The sequence below is a fragment of the Mus musculus genome, chromosome 3, assembly GCF_000001635.26.
Source record: "Mus musculus strain C57BL/6J chromosome 3, GRCm38.p6 C57BL/6J".
NCBI lineage: Eukaryota > Metazoa > Chordata > Mammalia > Rodentia > Muridae > Mus > Mus musculus.
The window spans coordinates 99,254,298-99,272,059 of record NC_000069.6 but is presented as its reverse complement, the minus strand read 5'-3'; the positions used below and the strand labels follow the sequence as shown (position 1 = coordinate 99,272,059).

Here is a 17,762-nt window from a genome sequence, read left to right as displayed (position 1 = left end):
GGTACTGGATCAGCCCTGGTAATGCACCACCCATGTGGGTATAGTAGCAGAGTCCAAACAAGTGTGGAAGCCTTTTTTTACCCACACAGCAAGCCCGAGTGACAAACAATAGGTAAAATGGTCAGAAGATACACAGGACACAAGGAAATAGAAAAGTCATGCTCTTTCTTTCCTTGTTACCTTAGTCAAGCCCAGGGCAGTACTAAGGGATTTGCATATATAACAGGACCAAAAGTTACCTGGTACACATGTCTCCCCGTCCCTGCTTATGGCTACTGTCTGAACCATGCTGTGGCACAGCTGCCTTGTATTTTTAAGCCCTCCAGCGTGCTCAGAGACTTGTATTTCAGAGCTTCCTCCTTTCCTCTCCTGACAACCTGCCCTCTCCCCCATCATGAGGCTGAGACCTCCTGTCACTTCACCTGCATATCCTCACAACTCAAGGGAAGGACAAGCCAGAAAAATTCCTATGGCTCTGGCTGATCTCAACCCAGTCCCATTTTCTCAAGGATGTGTAATTTATCTTTCATTTGCAGATATGGTTTTGTTTGAGTCTCCTTTTATTTCATTTCTTCTCCTTTGGTAGACAGAAACATAGACTGCTGTGGACACAAAGCCTCAAACCTATAAAGAACGGTAAGACAAAGAAACTCCCTCAAACACCCAGGAGCTGACTCTGACAGATGTAGAAACCCGCAGCCAAACAGTGGGTGGAGCTTGGGGACTCTTAATAGAAGAGTTGGGGGAAGGATTGAGGGCCCTGAAGGGGATAGGAACTCCACAGGAAGAGCAACAGAGTCAACTATCTGAACCCTTGGGGCTTTCAGAGACTGAACCACCAATCAAAGAACATACATGGGCCAGACCTAGCCCCCGTCCTCCTGCATATATGTGGCAGATGTACAACTTGTTCTTCATATGAGTCCCGAACAACTGAAGCAGGGGCTGTCCCTAAAGCTGTTGTCTGTCTATAGAATATTTTCCCCTTCTGGGCTGCCTTATCTGGGTTCAGTGGGAGAAGATGTGCCTAGCCCTGCAGAGACTTGGTGTGCCAAGGTTGGGGTATACTCACGGGGGCCTCTACCCTCTCAGAGGAAAAAGGGAAGGGGTATGGAAGAGGGACTGTGGGAAGAGGCAGGATCGGGGTGTAAAGTGAATAAAGAAAAAAACAAACAAAAAGTGACACCAGCAAAGAAAGAAAGAAAGAAAGAAAGAAAGAGAGAGAGAGAGAGAGAGAGAGAGAGAGAGAGAGAACGGAAGGAAGGAAGGAAGAAAGGAAGGAAGGAAGGAAGGAAGGAGAGAAGGAAGAGAAAAGAAAAGAAAAAGAGAAAAAGAAAAAGAAACTCCCTTAAAACTAATCATGCCTCTAAATATTACCACTATTTCAGGCAAAACAAAATCCAGCACAAAGCTCTACATGCAAGGGGCAGTTTTGGGCTACAGAAATGCCTTGTCAATAATATAATTAAATAAGCTTTTTTCCTTACTCAAATCCAGTGTTCTCATCCCCATTACAGAATCAGATTCCAGAGTTCAGAGTTCAGATGTCATACCTAGAAATGAGTGGCAGATATGCCATGCTAGGCCATCATGAAGCCATACTTACAGTGTCTTAATTGCTTACAAAGCCCATCATCGAAGTTGGACAAGTGCCAATTCTGTTTTGGGAATTTTGTTCACAAGAATGCAAAGATAGGTAAGACAGTGTCCGTTACAAAGTATTGATTCGAGTCTGTAGAGATGGCTCAGCAGTTAAGAGCACTGCTCTTCCAGAGGTCCTGAGTTCAATTACCAGCAACCACATGGTGGCTCACAACCATCTGTAATGGAATCCAATGTCTGAAGAGAGTGACAGTGTGTTCGCATGCATAAAATAAACAAATAAGTCTTCTTTTAAAATATTGATTTTGAGAATGTGGGGGAGTGTTTGTGTGTTTGATTAATTCATTGATTTTTATTTTATGGAGAAAGGTCTCACTATGTAGCCCAGACTGACTTGGAATTTATAATCCTCCTGCCTCAGTCTTGTTCTACTTTACTTGTTCTATATGACCAGTTCCATATTGTGGGTAAAGATCAAGGAAAAGTACTATGTGGGTGTTTATATGTATTTACATGTGTTCAAAAATGTTCACAGAGCAGAGAGACCACAAAAACTATCTCCTTGGGTACATACAGCAATTGCCTAAAAGACTGAGGTAATGAGTTTAATAGGGCAAATACACACACACACACACACACACACACACACACACACACACACACATGTGCAGTGTTCAGTCTGAAAGTATTCTGTGAAGATAAAATGATTCAGGATAGGAGCTTGCTCAGAGATAGTTTCTTACAGAGATAGGCATAGGCAGACACCCACCTTCATATGGTCTTAAGTATCCCTGTAAAAGCCAGAGATTATTTAGCTGGGATTCCTTGTCACCACTAAGTCCCAGAAGCACAATGGCACCATGCTGAGAGGAAATCCTGCAGCCGCCTCTAAAAGAGAGCACCCTGCAGCAGACACCAAGTAAAGACAAATTAGTGGCATCCAAGTCCTCCTCCTTCTATGGTAGGGCCCATGCATGGAAGCTGTGCTTGTACATCATGTCTACTAACATCACAATAATATCAATTACCCTTTTCCAACTTGAAATGTGCCTGTATCTTGGGAGCTTAAGATGAGAGTTGGAAGGAGGATGAACTTTCTTCAAAAACAACACTAACGGAGAAATGCATTCTAAACAGAAAGGATGACAGGAATGCCACCAGGAAGGGAAAGAGACAGCAAGGGAGGAGGAAGGACTGCAGAGAGTGTGCAGAGGGGTTGGGAGGGGAGTGTAGAGCCTCCTGTGTCCAACAGTCTCACATAGACACCCAACAGTTTCCAAGTTTTCCCCTTTACCAAAAGTAAAATTTGGAGCAATACATGATTTGTGCGCACTAGGCACTATACCAAGAACTTAAAACCTATCGCATTTAACTATTGCAAGAGCCTTGCAGAGGGCACTACTGTTCTCCTTGTGTGTGCCTGTAACTGAGACATAGAGTAACTAGGTCACCTGCCCAAAGCTTCAGAGATGGAATTAGGTTCAAATACGAACCTCCTAGCCTCCAATCCCTCCTTTCTATGCTGTACAGGGCGCCGTCTGCTTACCTTCTGTGTGGGTCAGCTTCTGTGACAACTTACAGGATTAAAATGTTATTTTGACTCACAGTTTCAGGAGTCTCGGGGCTGTGTCATTTCTGAGCCTGTGCTGAAGAAGAACATCACTCAAGGGAGGACATGACATACAAAAGCTGTTTACCTCCTGACAAGCAGGAAGTAGAGAGGAAGGAAGGAGCCTAGGCCCTCTAAACAAGCCCCCAATGACCTAACTTCCTCCAATTAGGCCCCAACTAACAAAGGTTCTACCTCCCAAGTAACATGGTCTGGCTCACAAGGCTTTAATGCACACCCTCTGGGTCTAGCCTATAATAGCCTGCCTGTTATGTCCTGGTTTTTCTCACTAGCCAGTGCTCGTAGAGTGTGAAAGCTTGTTTTCTTTCCAGAATATTCTATATGCAACTACCCAGGTGAGGCTCCAAAGTACTATAGAGTTGACATGGAAAAAAAAAAATCCAGAAAAGAATCCAGGTAGAAATTCTAATGTCTGTATGCACTATGTGCATATCCCAAAACTTACCTTTGTGAAAAAATATACCTTCCATTCTCAATACTCACTAGTAGGATTGGAGACTTGGCTTGAAGGTAGAGTGTCTGCCTAGCAAGCACAAGGCCATGGGTTTGGTCCCCACTCAATGCCAGGAAAAAGAAATCTCAATACTCACAAGCAATGAGCTACCCAGCTGCTGAGGCCCCACAATGTGGGCAGAAAAACAGACAGGCAAAGAAAAAGAAGAATGTAGTCAAGCCCCAAGGAAAAAAATGTTAACATCCGGAACCAATTCACCCACACAGGCTGAGGAGCATAACACCCAGATCTCCATAACGCCCCTCACCACTCCAGCCTTACACACACACACACACACACACACACACACACACACACACACACTCGTGCATGTTTAGTTTACTATCTGCTCAGATTGGCCTTGCATATGCAGGCAGCCCCTTCAGCAGTACCTACCACCCAGTCAGAATATCACAAAGAGGCCTTAAATCTCTGTGATGTCACAGTCTAATCTGGATAATGGACAGAAGGACCAGAGAGCATCTGATGTCCCCTGCATTTAAACCAGGCATGCAGTTCTGAATGCTAGAGGAGAGATGGAATGACCAAAATCAGGCAAGTGACACATCTTGCACAATCTCTATTTCAACTTGGACAGTCAAGGGTCTTAGTGTTCCTTGAGAAAGGAAATAGACCTGGAGCTTCCCAAGCTCGTGTTGCCTCGAGAATTATCAAATCCCACAGATGAGTTGCGAGTGTGGAGCAGGGCTGGCAGGGAAAAAGCAAAGCTAGAAAACAGAGACGGACTTTGACATCTTGCTCATTTCAGCTTGTAAAGGCTCCTTTTCTGTCCTTGGGCACAGCAGACAGGAATGTAACAGACTGCACAATTAAACAGCCAAAAACTGCATTATATATATGGAAATCAGGGAGGTAAATGGGTGTAGATTTTCTCCAAATCCCTGTTGGAGACATCTGGCTCTCTAAGAGAGGAAAGTTACATGGAGTGGGAGGGAAGGGAGGGAAAGGGATGGACAGACAGTGAACAGGTGGACAAAAAAAAGGGAAGAACGTAAAGAAGCTCTCTGATAAGTTCCTGACTACATACTGGCATCTCATCCAGTTTTAAAGCAGGAGAGGTGACCTGTGAATGTAGGTGTTTATCTGGATGACGATTCCTGAGAGTAACAGACCTCAGAGCAAACACGACTGCTCCAGATAGAGCTGTTACAAACAAGCGAATCAGAGCAGCCACTGAGAGGTTAACGGTAAAGCCTACTGGAAGAGTGGGTGTACTCGCAGTGGGTCCTCAAGGCAGTTTCCTAATCCTCCGGCATTAAAAGGAAGCCACTGTGGAAATCAGAATCTCTTCCTTTGTAAATTCAATCCATGGCAAAGGGATTTCAGCTGTGATTGCTGACTTTGAGAAAATCAGCAGTACTTAGGAGCTCGGGAACTGCCTGTCGCTGCAACTGATACTTTCCTAAGCTGTTCCATTTTGAATCAATTACCAATGAGACTCCATGCATCCCGTTGTGAGTGGAGAAGCGGAATGGGTAAAACAGAGCAGTTGGTTGTCCTGAATCTCCCTGCAGGAGGGGATTTAGAATGGGGAGGCTTTAGGTTGAATTCAATATGTAGCCACTACCCTTCAGACTTGAGAAGTCTGTTCTGTACAGTCAAAAAAAAAAAAAAATCAGAGCGCAGCAAGAAAACTGAACATGTCTCATTCCAAAGATCATGAACTAGAAACTCCACTGACACTGCTGTCACTGGAGCCCTCTAGAGTGGGTGCCATTAAAGCCACCTGAAGACAGGAAGGACTAACAAAGGGCCAGAGACCTAAAAGTATAAATAAGCTCTTACAATGATTAATGATCGGTTTGGGGTATAACAGGCAGCAAGCTCAAAATGTTCTCCCTAAAGCAGTTAAAAATCGTCTCAGCCAGACTGTGGTCTGGCTTTAATCCCAGCACTCGGGAGGCAGAGGCAGGAGGATCTCTGAGAGGTCGAGACCAACCTGGTCTACACAGAAAGTTCCAGGACAACCAGGACTACACAGAGAAACCCTGTCTCAGAAAACAAAAACAAAAACAAAAACAAAACAAAACAAAACCCAAAGTCTCCAAAGGAAACAGAAGAGGGCAGTTCTATGGATACTGGCAACAGGAACAGCTCAAATCAGACTCTAGCCAGCTGGATTAGAGGAAACTGGAGTTGTACAGCTGTATGTTGAATCTTTTGAACCTCAATTTCCCGGTCTGTACAATGAAGAAACAATGATTTTTTTCCCCCTCTGAGGACTAGCTGGTAAGTGAGATAAACGAACGGTTAGGGGCCTGGATATGGCTCAATGGTTAGGAACACTTGCTGCTCTTTCAGAGCACAGGAGTTCCATTCCACATGCTCTTTTCCCCTCACTTTCAGGTCTTCCTCTCAGTTAATCTCTTGGTGTTGGAGAGGTGGCTCAGCATTCAAAAGCAGTGGCTATCCTCCTGGAGGACTAGGGTTAGCATCCCACACTCACGAGGTGAGTCTGGTTCCAGGTGATCCAGTGGTCTCTTCTGACCTCCAATTGACATTGCATACATGTGGTACACAGACATACATGCAGGCAAAACACACACACACACACACACACACACACACATAACACACACACACACACACACACACACACATATATATATATATAGTGAATCTTAAAGTTACCCCTTAATTCCTTCCTGGCCTCCTCCTCCTCCTCCTCTGCCTCTTCTCTTTTCCCTTCTCTTCCTCTCATTTCTCTCTCATACATGTGCATGTACACACACATACACACACACACAAACATGCACACACACATACACACACAGACAAACACAGTCACACACACAGAACCACACACAAACACAGACACACATAGAAACACACACATACACACAGAGAGAAACATACACACATACTTGTTCTAGCTCTAATCTCCTAACTCAACCAAACAGCACAATAGTCCAAAATGACTATGCCCTCAACTAATTATTGTAATCCTGGAGTCCCATAAAAATATGGCTGTCGAAGAAAGAGTCCATCTTCCCATTTCGTATTTGGCAAGGGCTAGAGCCTTCTGAGGACTCTGAGTTGCAGAAACTAACCAGAGAACTCTAGTGTTAGTCTACTTCCCTGCCTCCAGACACCCACTCTTTCCCCTCCGAGCTGAGTTCTTTGGGGAGTTGGTTAGCCTGACTGCTGCAGCCCTACCTTCTACCTACTGCACGGCAGCCATGAGCCTCCATCCTTGGGCACCCCAACTTTCTCCCTTCGAGCGCATCATGTTCTGGCTTTTGTCTCAGTGGAATACTGAGTAGCAACGGCTCTCAGTTCTGCTTAAGTCTATTTACTGCACATACTCGGGCTCTGTACTGCTTCTCCTCACGGACTCTAAATGGGGGGAGGAGCCAACTCCTAGGGAGAGGTACGGAAGTGCACACTGGCTGGCTGCTCATAGATTACAATTTTCAGGCACTGCATACTCGTGCTAATCACTAAAGTCACCAACTATTGTCAACTCATGCGGAAGAAATGTCAACCATTAAGCTAAAGCTTTTCTCCCTGTGTGTGTACTGTCTCAGCTGATCCTAGTAACCACCACTGATAAGAAATAAGCACACTTATTGTTACTATTCCACAGAGGCAAAAGCTTGTGTTAAAGGACATTAAGTTGCCCGAGATCATACAATTAGGAAGTGTTAGAGCCAGAGCTCTGAAGCAAGAATATGCACTTGACCGCAAGAATATGTGCTTTGAACGGGGATCCTATGACACATTCATTACACCAAACAGAAATGATAACACGGGGCTGGAGAAATGGCTTAATGGTTAGGAGCACTGGCTGCTCTTCCAGAGATTTTTAATTCAATTAGAAACCACACAGTGTCTCACAAACATCTCTAATGAGACCTGATGCCCTTTAGCATGCAGGTGTACATGCAGATAGAGCTTTCCTACATGTAAGATATATAAAGAAATAAATCTCTTTTGGTTTTGTTTTTCTAAACAGGATTTCTCTTCATAGCCCTGGCTGTTCTAGAACTCACAGTGTAGACCAGGCTGGTCTTAAACTTAGAGATCTTCCTGCCTCTACCTCCCAAGTGCTGGGACTAAAGGTGGCACCACCATGTCTTGCAAAAATTAAAAAAAAAAAAAGAAAGAAAGTAAGAAGAAATAACGCAATAAGAGTAACTGTTTTCATATGTGTACTTGCTGCATGTAAATAATTAGAAATATGTCTGTAAGTGTGCACATATGTATGCTTTATATATCAACACAATGACTGATACAGTTACATATCCAAAGAACGTTACTATTTGTTGTCATTTGGATTGGGCTATGAATGTCATTGCATTTTTATTGTTTACTAAATGCTAAGTTCTCAAAAAAAAAAGAAAGAAAGAAAGAAAGAAAGAAAAGAAAAGAAACCAAAAGCAACAAGAACAAGGTCCTTCTCTCACAGTGATCTCCAGAGTGAGTCAAGGGGAAGTAGTAAAATCTGCATATCCCAAGGTCTGTGCAGAGTGAGGTCATAGACAGGGGTGGGAAGCCAGCACTGGGTGAGAAAAGTCTGTAAGAAAGCAGGACCTCACAAGATAGGAACAAGAGAAACACCACTAGGTGTGTGCAGGGCCTGAATTTTGCCTCTGACCCTGCCCTCAAGTTCAGCTGCTATGAACAGAGGTCTTGAATGCTAAGCTGCCTTCTGATCTATCTTGTTGACAAGCCTTCTGCCGGTTACTAAGTCATCCTTTTAGCATTCTCAGGTCCTTGCCAGATCAAGGTCTCAGCTTCGCAGGCTGACGTGGAAAACAGTTCCTGGTGCTTTCCATCAGACTCAGGCAGCGAGAGCGCGTGCGCGGGCAAGCGGGTTTCCCCCAGTTCAGCTCACCAGGGATATACTACTTTGCTCAACCTTTATTTTTCGGATGCTTGATTTTTCTGATTATTTCTGGGAATTGAACCGAACATGGTCAAAAAATAAATCATTTGCATTTCCTTTCAGTTCCCTGGTGCCCCAGAGCGCTTGTTGGCCCTTTTCATTTAGGCATCAAACACGTAGGGCTGAAATCACCGCTCTCTGATTTCTGAACATGTGATATTAATATAATATAATTTCAAGAGCTCCATGAAAGCACCTAATTTTAGCTCTAAATTTTTTTGACCTTAGATTGGTATTACTGCACCGTTCCACAAGTGCAGTAAAATTTCCCTCATCCCACTGGTACAAAAGGGTGGGTCAAGTACTGGCCAAGGTGCATTCGGAGAAAGTGTTAATATGTTCAAAACAAGAGCTCACAGGGGCAGTGGACTCTTGCGGCTAAATGGGCTTCATGTTTCATTTGAAACTGGCTCTCTCTCGTCTCACTAGCCAGAAATCGAGGCCTCACTAGCTGCTATGAAACAATTTTAAAACTTTCTTTCAACATTAATATGTCTGCTTTTATATCTCTGTTTCAACTTTAATGCCAGCAGTAGAATTTAAGCTTTCTGCTTTAAGTGAGTCCCGCCCTCTTCCTACCATAATTCAGGGACATAGAATAGAATATGGAGAGAGGGTGTGGAAGTCTTTGTTGTAAGGCCCTTGAGAAGAATCACAGGCAACACCCTTACTTTGCTTTCTGAACCTTCTCATTCTTTTAGATTGGAGCCATAACACTGTCGTTGTCTCTTTAAAGTGTAAACTTTAAACTAAACGATTTTCTTTTTTCCCCTCTTCTACTAAATGGTGTGTAGATATAGTCTTTCTCCTCTATGCTAGTAACAGCTGTGACAACAACAAATCAAATGACTGATTAAGCTTCTGATTGAAAAATATTGAATTCAGGGAAAGCACGCTGTGGACACAGCCACTGACCCAAAATGCTTTGCCCCTTCCCACTGTGAAGACCAATTGTGCGGTTTTGTTTTTTGCTGCTTTTTGTTGTTGCTGCTGCTGCTGCTGCTGCTGCTGCTGCTGCTGTTGTTGTTGTTGTTGTTGTTGTTGTTGTTGTTGTTGTTGTTGTTAAAAACCACTCAAGCTGCCTAACTCCAGGCTTAGGTCCAGGCCACTCCGGACTGGCACAGTGGGTGGCCTGAGGCAGTAGTTCCCTGTACCTGCTAAGACTGAGAGAGAGAGGCCTTCCAGCTGAATTTGGTGATTTCCACTAGTCAATCCCCAGCCTACTCTGAAGAGTTGAGTGGGTTCCCTTTTAAGAGAGTCACTACTTGTCTGTCCACAGTCTCCCCAAGAACAGCTAAAGTACAGTCTCTGTCCGCAGGGGGCAATGCAGAGTTCTGAAAGGAGTCTACCTTAGGCAAGGTAACCAACAGTATGATTTTCTTTCTTCTTAACAGACTGGCTACAATATTTACTGACCCTAGAATTACCCATTTGGAAATGGTTAAGGATTAAAAGTTCTGCAGGCCCAGGGATTCTTGCTTTCTAATTGCTAATGTTTGAAGTCAGTTTGATTCCTCGGAAATTTGTTCAGCCTGATGAAAGCAAAACCCAAACTCCCCTCAGGGCGAGAGGTGTAAGATCTTTGGGTTCCGTTGTTTTTCTTTCGTTGTTTGGGGGGAGTCTGATTGTTTTGAGGAATGCCTTCTCCCAGTTAGTCAGGAGCCCTCTCACTCTTCCAATATGTAATTAGAGCGACAGCGCAAGGCCCATCCCTCAAGATTAGAAACTCAACCAAAAAGGGCTCAGCTGCTCCCTTCTCCTGTCTGCCCCACCCCACCGCCGCGCCTGCAGCCCCGGCCCCACCGGCCAGCATCCGTGCTCCACAGAGCTGGACCCAAACTTGTTCAGAGGACAGTGTGATCTCCACCTCTCTGCGCTGCGGAGGCCCAAGCAAGCGACTGGCATAGCCCCTTGTGAAGATCACCCGAATTTCCCCAGTTATGGGTTCACAGGGAAGGATCCACTCTAGTTCCTTCGCTGGTGAAATGTCAGCTGAAATTTCTTGAGAGACGCCTAAAAAGCTACCGTTTCCCCCGCGAAAAGGCAGCCGAAGTGAGGCGCGAGGAGCAGAGAGCAAGGTTAACTGTCTCCGGATCCTTAGGAGACCTTACTTTTGTGCTGGTGGGGACAGGGAACAGAGAACATCAGAGAAGGCCCGCGGCCCGGGATTTAGGAAATCATTCATCTAGTTGGAAGTACACAAAGTTTCCAGGCCCCCACTAGAGGTATAAGGATGTCTAATAAAAGGGAACTTTACCAGCAATGCGACAAGTGTGTCTTTGGGTTTTTGTTTCTTTTTTGTGTGTTTATTGTTGGTTTGGTTTTTTGTTTGTTTGTTTTTGTTGGTTTTTTTTTTTTTTTGAGATACTTTGTAGCCGTGGCTGGCCCAGAACTCTTAAAGGAGCCTCTCTCTGCCTATTGATTACTGGAACTAAAAGTGAGAGCCTCCACACTGCCAATATCTCCAAGGAGTTAGTTTGCTTGTTGATTTCCTTTAGGTCTCATCCTATAAAGCATGTGGCAATTTTCTGCACACATCTCATCTAAACTTTGACAACAAATGTAAGGGGGGAAAAGAAAGAAAAGAAATAGAAGACAATTAGGGGATACATTTCTACATTGTTTTATATGTTCCTAAATTAATTTTTTTTCTAATTTGCGATGCTTATCTCAACTCTATAATATATAATTAGTATCCAAATTTCTCTGATTCCACTTACTTCCTGTGGGAGGCATGAAATTATTTCCTAGAATTAAAAGTAACATTCTGATCATACAAACTAAAAGTGGCATTATTCACAAAATTAAGTAACTAAGGGAGAAACCTTGCTGTCAGTGTCTAGTGTTGTTTTGAATCACAATTGTACAATTTCATTTGCTGATATTTCTCTTAGAATTTGTTCAAAATCGTTGGGTGGGTCTAAGAGGTAAGTACAAACACTCAGTATCTAGAAGTTTCAAATCTTAAATTCTATAGAATTTAAAGTACACATAAAAATTCACAAGCAGGGTGATTGTGATCCATGCCTTTAGTTCCAGCACTCAGGAAGCAGAAGCAGCAGATTTCTGAGATTGAAGCCAGCCTGTTCTACAAAGCCAGTTCCAGGACAGCTAGGGCTACATAGAGAAACTATCTTGAAACACACGCGCACACACACACACACACACACACACACACACACACACACCTCACAGAGCTTTGCCTTTCCTAATGTTGTGTGTTCCTAATCTGTTAAACTGGCTACACCCTGCACACAAGGAGGTTTGGGGGATGTTGAGGCATCAACTTCTTTCGAAAATGGTTCTGAGCTTTCCTCTGGATATAGTGTTCACACATGGCTGTGGTGTTCACATGCATAAGTGTGTCCTTTCTTACACCTTTGTAATGGGCAAGCTGGACAGTAGTTTGTTTGTTCATTTGTTTTAAATACGGAGTCCATGTCGAAATTGCCTGTTTTCACTTCTGATATGAAAAGCTCCTTAGCAGTTTGTATGAAACAAAACACCCAGCCTCTACTCTACTCGATGCCATTAATGGTGCTGAATACTCAGTGATTAACCCTCTCCAGTTGCTTAAATTCCCCACATCTTCCATTTCACAGCAGGTCCTCCCTACCAAGTCTCGTTTTCTACCCGGACACTTGGAGCAAGGGCCTCACTTAAATTAAGTAATGATTATCCTTCCCCCAAAGAAGTGTAAACAGGCCTGATTCATAAATTTGCTAATTGCTGTTCCCAGTGCAGACCCAGAGAGTATCTCAGTCACGTGCATATAAAATTCCAGGCTTACTAAAAACTAAAACTAAAAACTGGAAAGGGTAAAGTCAGAATAAACCCTATGCACAGAAGAGGGCGCAGAGATTCCACACTCAGCAGTTCCCTGCTTTGCCCCTCGTAGAAAGAAAGAAAGAAAGAAAGAAAGAAAGAAAGGAAGGAAGGAAGGAAAAAAGTATTCAAAAAGTCAAAATGTGAGCCATAGATGAGAGAGTGGTTTCAATGATGTCTACTCAACTGGTCTGACTTTTGTGAGTAAGAAAGAACCAGCTATACTTCCAGGATGTTCATCAACTAGATTTCTGCATTTCCAGGATGGAGAAAGGAGAACAGCATTCCAGTCTGCTCTTTAGCCCTGCGGAATTTGCACCAGTCAACCCTCCCTTGCCCCCCCCCACTTGCACACTTTTTCTCCTCTGAGACCACACTACCACACTGAAAGGAATTTATACACACATTTTTTTTTTTACAGTAACTATATTTGTCCTGGGTAATAAGAGCAGAGTTCTATTGGGGTCCATGATTAGAATCTCCAAAGAATTTGTCTCTCATATTAATATCTTGGTTTTTTTTTGTTTTTTTTTTTTGCTAACAGTCTTGCTGTGATGGATCTGGAATATTCTGTTTTTTTAATGAAAGCAATGAATACCATAGCGTAGGCTTGAGTCAACAACATTTAGGTCTTCTGAACTGGGCTGCATTTGACTTTTTGCATTTGTCTAGTCTGAGTGATTAAAGATGGAGGGTACATTTCCATTAGGGTTGTGTCCACATGCAAAAACAAATACTGTACAGAGAAGCAGGGAATACACATTACTATTTTGTTTAGTTGTTGTTGTTGTTATTTGATCCTCAGGTTAGGAGCTCTAGAGCATTCTTCACTCACACCACACAAACTAAAAATATTTTGCATTTATAATTGTCTTTCAAAATTAAAATTTTACATCTCAGGGGTTATTGATATGAGGGTGCAGTTAATTTCCGTTTGAATTTCGCTCCAAGAAATGTAATTCTTTCTCCCTGCACAGCCATCATCTGAGGAACTCTGGGAACCTCATCTACAAACTCAGGAGATGCAAAGTGGCTGGATGGAAATTCGGAAGCATTGTTCGACGGCTAAGACTAATGTAAGAATGTAAGAGATGGAGAATCCAAGGGAAAGACGAATTGAGACTTTCAAGGCCCCTGGGTTGTGAACAGATTTCCATAGGGAAGCCTTCGTTGGGGGTGGAGGTGGGGTGCAAGAGAGGAATCAGATCCGGAGCACTGTAGTCTAGAGGTGTAGGGGTGACTCCTCGGGGAGCCCGAACCTCAGCGATTATTATGCAGATCAGTTTGTCAGCCTGAGCCTCGGGTTCAGAAGCTTGGGGATGGGGTTAGCTACCAAGAACTAAACCGTAGGAAGGCCCACGTAGCCGCCCCTCACAAGAAACCCTGGCCATCTACTTCCCTCACTCCGGGGCCTCTGTTGTTTCTGTGAGGTGTAATTGGGATTACTGTCTTTTCAACCACTACCTCCTACCACCACTGGGATTTTACAGAGTCTCCACAACCAATTCCTACTGCCTAGCCTCGGTCCCGTTCTCCAAGCCCCGCGCATCCACAGACGTCTGCCTTAGACACTGACACACGTTTGAAAAGACACTCCTTGGCCCTTATCTTCCAGTGAATAGCTGAATGTCTTTGGTTGGACCATCCTCTCCAACCAAAGACAAATTCGATCCTTACCTCCTCCTCTGCTTCTTCTTCACACAAGATCACTTACCAAAGAGGTGGCCTCTGAGGAAGGCTGTTTTGAAGGCAGATTTCCAAGTCCCACTTAATAATCCCTTCTCTGGTGCCGGGTACACCCTGGACGCATGAATGTGTCCGGGGTAGTGCCCACAGCACAGAGGAATAACAGTCCCATGCGCAGGCCTCAACCCAGGCAGAGCCTCGGCAGGAGCTTAGGTTCCGCACACCTTACCCTGGCCACCTGAACCTAGTGCTTGACATCAGTATTCCCACCCAGCTCATCCCTCTGTATCCATTTCTTAAATATCAACGCCAGCGCCCACTCACTTGCTCTTTCACCCCATGGAAATGGGGTGGGTTTAATGTCAGGATTAAAATCTCAGTTTTGCTCCAAGCAAACAAACAATACACTGGAAGATTAATTAATGTGACCAATTACTAGAAACTAGAAGTTACTAGTAACTAGAAACAAAGTGCTTTGGGACTGCTGAGATTTCTGCTTGGACAGAAGTTTCTCCTGTCTCATTTCATGAGGGTTTGCGCGCGTGGATGCAAACGAAAATGTTAAGAAATTCTGCTTAGTTCGATTGTGAGTGTGCTTGAGTGTGCCTGCCTGTACCTGCCCACCCGCGACTGATGCCACCTCTCTAGGCCGGTGGAACCCGTGGCTGGCCGAAAGGCCTTCGGCCTGCAGGCTGGAAAAGGAGAAATCCCTCCCCCAGAAGGTTTGAATTATTTCGCTCCGCAGGAGACCGGGCCTTGGCTGTACTTCGCTGAAGATTCGGGCGGGAAATGTCCAAACCAAAGATGGGGGAAGGAAGCCCAGTGGAGCGTTGGATGGTCCGAGTGCAGAGGGCGCCGCCCCGCGCTCAAAATACATTTTCAAGGCCGCAGTCACCGCAGCTGCTCCGCCAATCCTGGGTGAAAAGTTTCTTCTGTTGGGCTTATCCACCGGCCAGGGCCTGGAGACTCTCTCCCGCCGGTGGCCTCCAAGTCCTAGAGACTTATCCGAAAGACAGAGAGTGCGAGAGCGAGTGCCCTTAAGAGACTAGGGCAGGCATCTGTACCCGCAGGCCTTGAAATTTGGGAGGCCACAAGGCTTCCATGGAAGTTTTTGAAATAGTGCTGTGTCCTCTGACCTATGAGTACCCTCCAGAGTGGAGGTCTTGGCTGGCTGCCCCCCTACACCTATCCCCCTGCTACAGGTTGGCGCCCCAGGCTTCGGGTGCTCAGGCGCCAACTAAAGCCAGCTTTGTCCAGACCCGGAAAGAAAATCGGGTCTTGAAAAGGCAAAGGGCCGGCCCGAGTCTCTGAATTAAAAAAGTTTGCTTTGCTGTTCAACTTTACAATTTGGGCCCTGGGTTGTCTGCCGGTCCTGTTGGTTTCAGGCTCAGGTAGGGCCAGCCGAAAATAGTTGAATCATCGGTCCAAGAGAAGATGGTGAGAAGGACAAACACAGCTACTTTGGCCGGATGAGTATTTAATCTTGCCCCAGGCCCCAGGCAGTTTGGTTTTATTTTGTGTTTTCCCCCCTCTGCCTAAGACCAACAACTCACACAGCAACTTCTCCCACCCTAGCAGAAGACAGATCCTGAAACACAGTAGAAGAAAGGTACTGCTCTGCACAGGATAGCTCAGCCATCTAAGCTATTCTTTCATAAGTGTTTCTAAATGTGGCCTTGAGTGGGGGACAGGGAACTATACTAGAGGAGGAAGAAAAGCTACGCAGCTGGCAATTTCTGCTCACAAATTGTGTGGTTGGGTCCAGAATGGGCAGCTATGGCAGGGTTCGGCCTGTCTCCACACCAAGCCCCCTCCCCTTTTTCCCTGAAGGATAATTTCTCATCCCAAATCCAGAGGATAAGAAAGCCTTTAAGTCCTTGCCTGAGCTCCAACCTGAGGGTCTCATCTGCCAAAGGCCATGCTGGGCTACCCAATGTTCTCAATTTTGAATCCCTTCTTCAGGAACCTTGCTCATTAATTCATTTCGTTGTTTCCTAGCCTCAGTGTACCCTCTTCCTTTTAAAACAGGCAATCAAATAATGGAACAGAGCGGCTGAAGTGTGTCACTAAGGGTTAGCTCTATATTCCATCGAATCTTTGTCAGGCCAAGACTAGAGCTACTAAACAAAATTCTGGAGACTAGCTCTCCACATTCACGTGACTGGAATATTCTCTTTTCCAATTCCTCTCTTTGCTTCCCTCACTTATGGGTGAGAAAGACGGAAGGAGAGAGCTTTGAACTATACCAATGGTTTCAGAGACCCCCACATGCCGGCCCTTTTGAGCTTAGACACACCAGACACACTCCCAGCAACCCAGACTCTTCCCCCAGAGAAAAGCACCCTTGACATCAGTCTTCCTAAATCGAATAATTTCTCCCTTATCCACTGTCAGGAAGATAAAATAACAAGAGATTCCCAAATCGAAAGTTGCCATAAGTCATTCCAATAACTGTACAGACCCTTACTGAAATCCTGACAACAGATAAATTGGGTGACGGGATGGCAGAATAGAGGACACATATTAGCTATCTTCGGTTCCTTCCTGGATTGCCCACACAGCAGACCGAGTGGACCTGCCCTTGCTCCCAAAGAGAGAAAGTCGTGGATGGATGAAATAAATCTCCTTTTAATTTTCTTTTCATCGACTAATAAAAATAATTCCCCAGCACTAAACCCAAATTCCGTAACGGGCCGCAAGAACACGGAGAATTCATGAAACTCTGTCTCTGCAGGTCTCTGGCTAATCGAGTTATTATTAGCCTCGGGAGCGTGGAAACTGAACTGTCACTGCTGAAAGAGAAAATGTAAGCGACAGCTGTCCCTCTTCGGGCTTTGGCTAGCTTTCAGGCCAGGATCCTCAAGCTCCCGAGCCTACTGCTGCTCCCATTCCTGTGTGGGCGGCTGCCTGACTCTTCCCCCCCACCCCCAAGCCGTGTAGGACAAGGAGTCTAGTCCTGGATCCTAGCTGGTCCGCAGGGACACCTTCTGCAGGGCCTTAGAAATCTGGGCTGAAAATACTAGTTGTTGAAAATATTCTGAAGCCGCTAAACCGAGTTATGAGTGTAGTGTTTGTGAGCGTGCTTACAGGATTTTGACAACAGCTGTTCCCCCGGGCTGTTTTGCACTGTTGAAATCTTGGCACTAAATACAAAATGTGAAGCTGTTTTCTCCCTCTTAGGGTTCTGTTAAAATACACACATTGACATCCGCCTTGAGTTTTAAGTGTTTTGTGCATATTAATTATGTACAATATGGAGAGATCTAAGAAAATTAGTTGAAACGTGCACCCACCCAAATACTGAGATGTGGGCACGGATTAAAGACCTGGGTCTCAGGATACAGTGTCTATCTACTATGTCCCCAGTGAAATAGAAATAATTATACTCCACCATCTAAAACTTAGTTGAGAGAGAAACTAAAAGAGAAAACCGGAACATTTCCCATGGCTGCCTTATAGGCTTCGTCTGGCAGCACTCGGGGGCTCTCAGAAGCACGGAAGCAAGTCTCAGATCCACTGGGCTCTTTCTCCAGTGTCTTTGACTGAGCTCTTTCAAACCCAGGGACCCGCAGCCCTCAGTCTCTGACACAAGAGAAGGGGGATGGACGCAAGTAGGC

The 17,762-nt window shown here is 44.9% G+C and overlaps 1 protein-coding gene across 3 annotated transcripts in view, besides 1 other annotated feature; it reads right to left on the bottom strand.

The window, feature by feature from the left end:
- The window catches only part of Tbx15 (T-box 15), a 113,913-nt gene that overhangs the window by 82,201 nt on the left and 13,950 nt on the right, over positions 1 to 17,762 (bottom strand). The gene's annotated exons all lie outside the window — the stretch shown is intronic.
- Positions 8,496 to 12,281: an enhancer, noted in NCBI's record as "VISTA enhancer mm888". NCBI's record gives its function as "enhancer in: branchial arch[3/6]" and the evidence as "EXISTENCE:transgenic organism evidence [ECO:0001131][PMID:17130149]".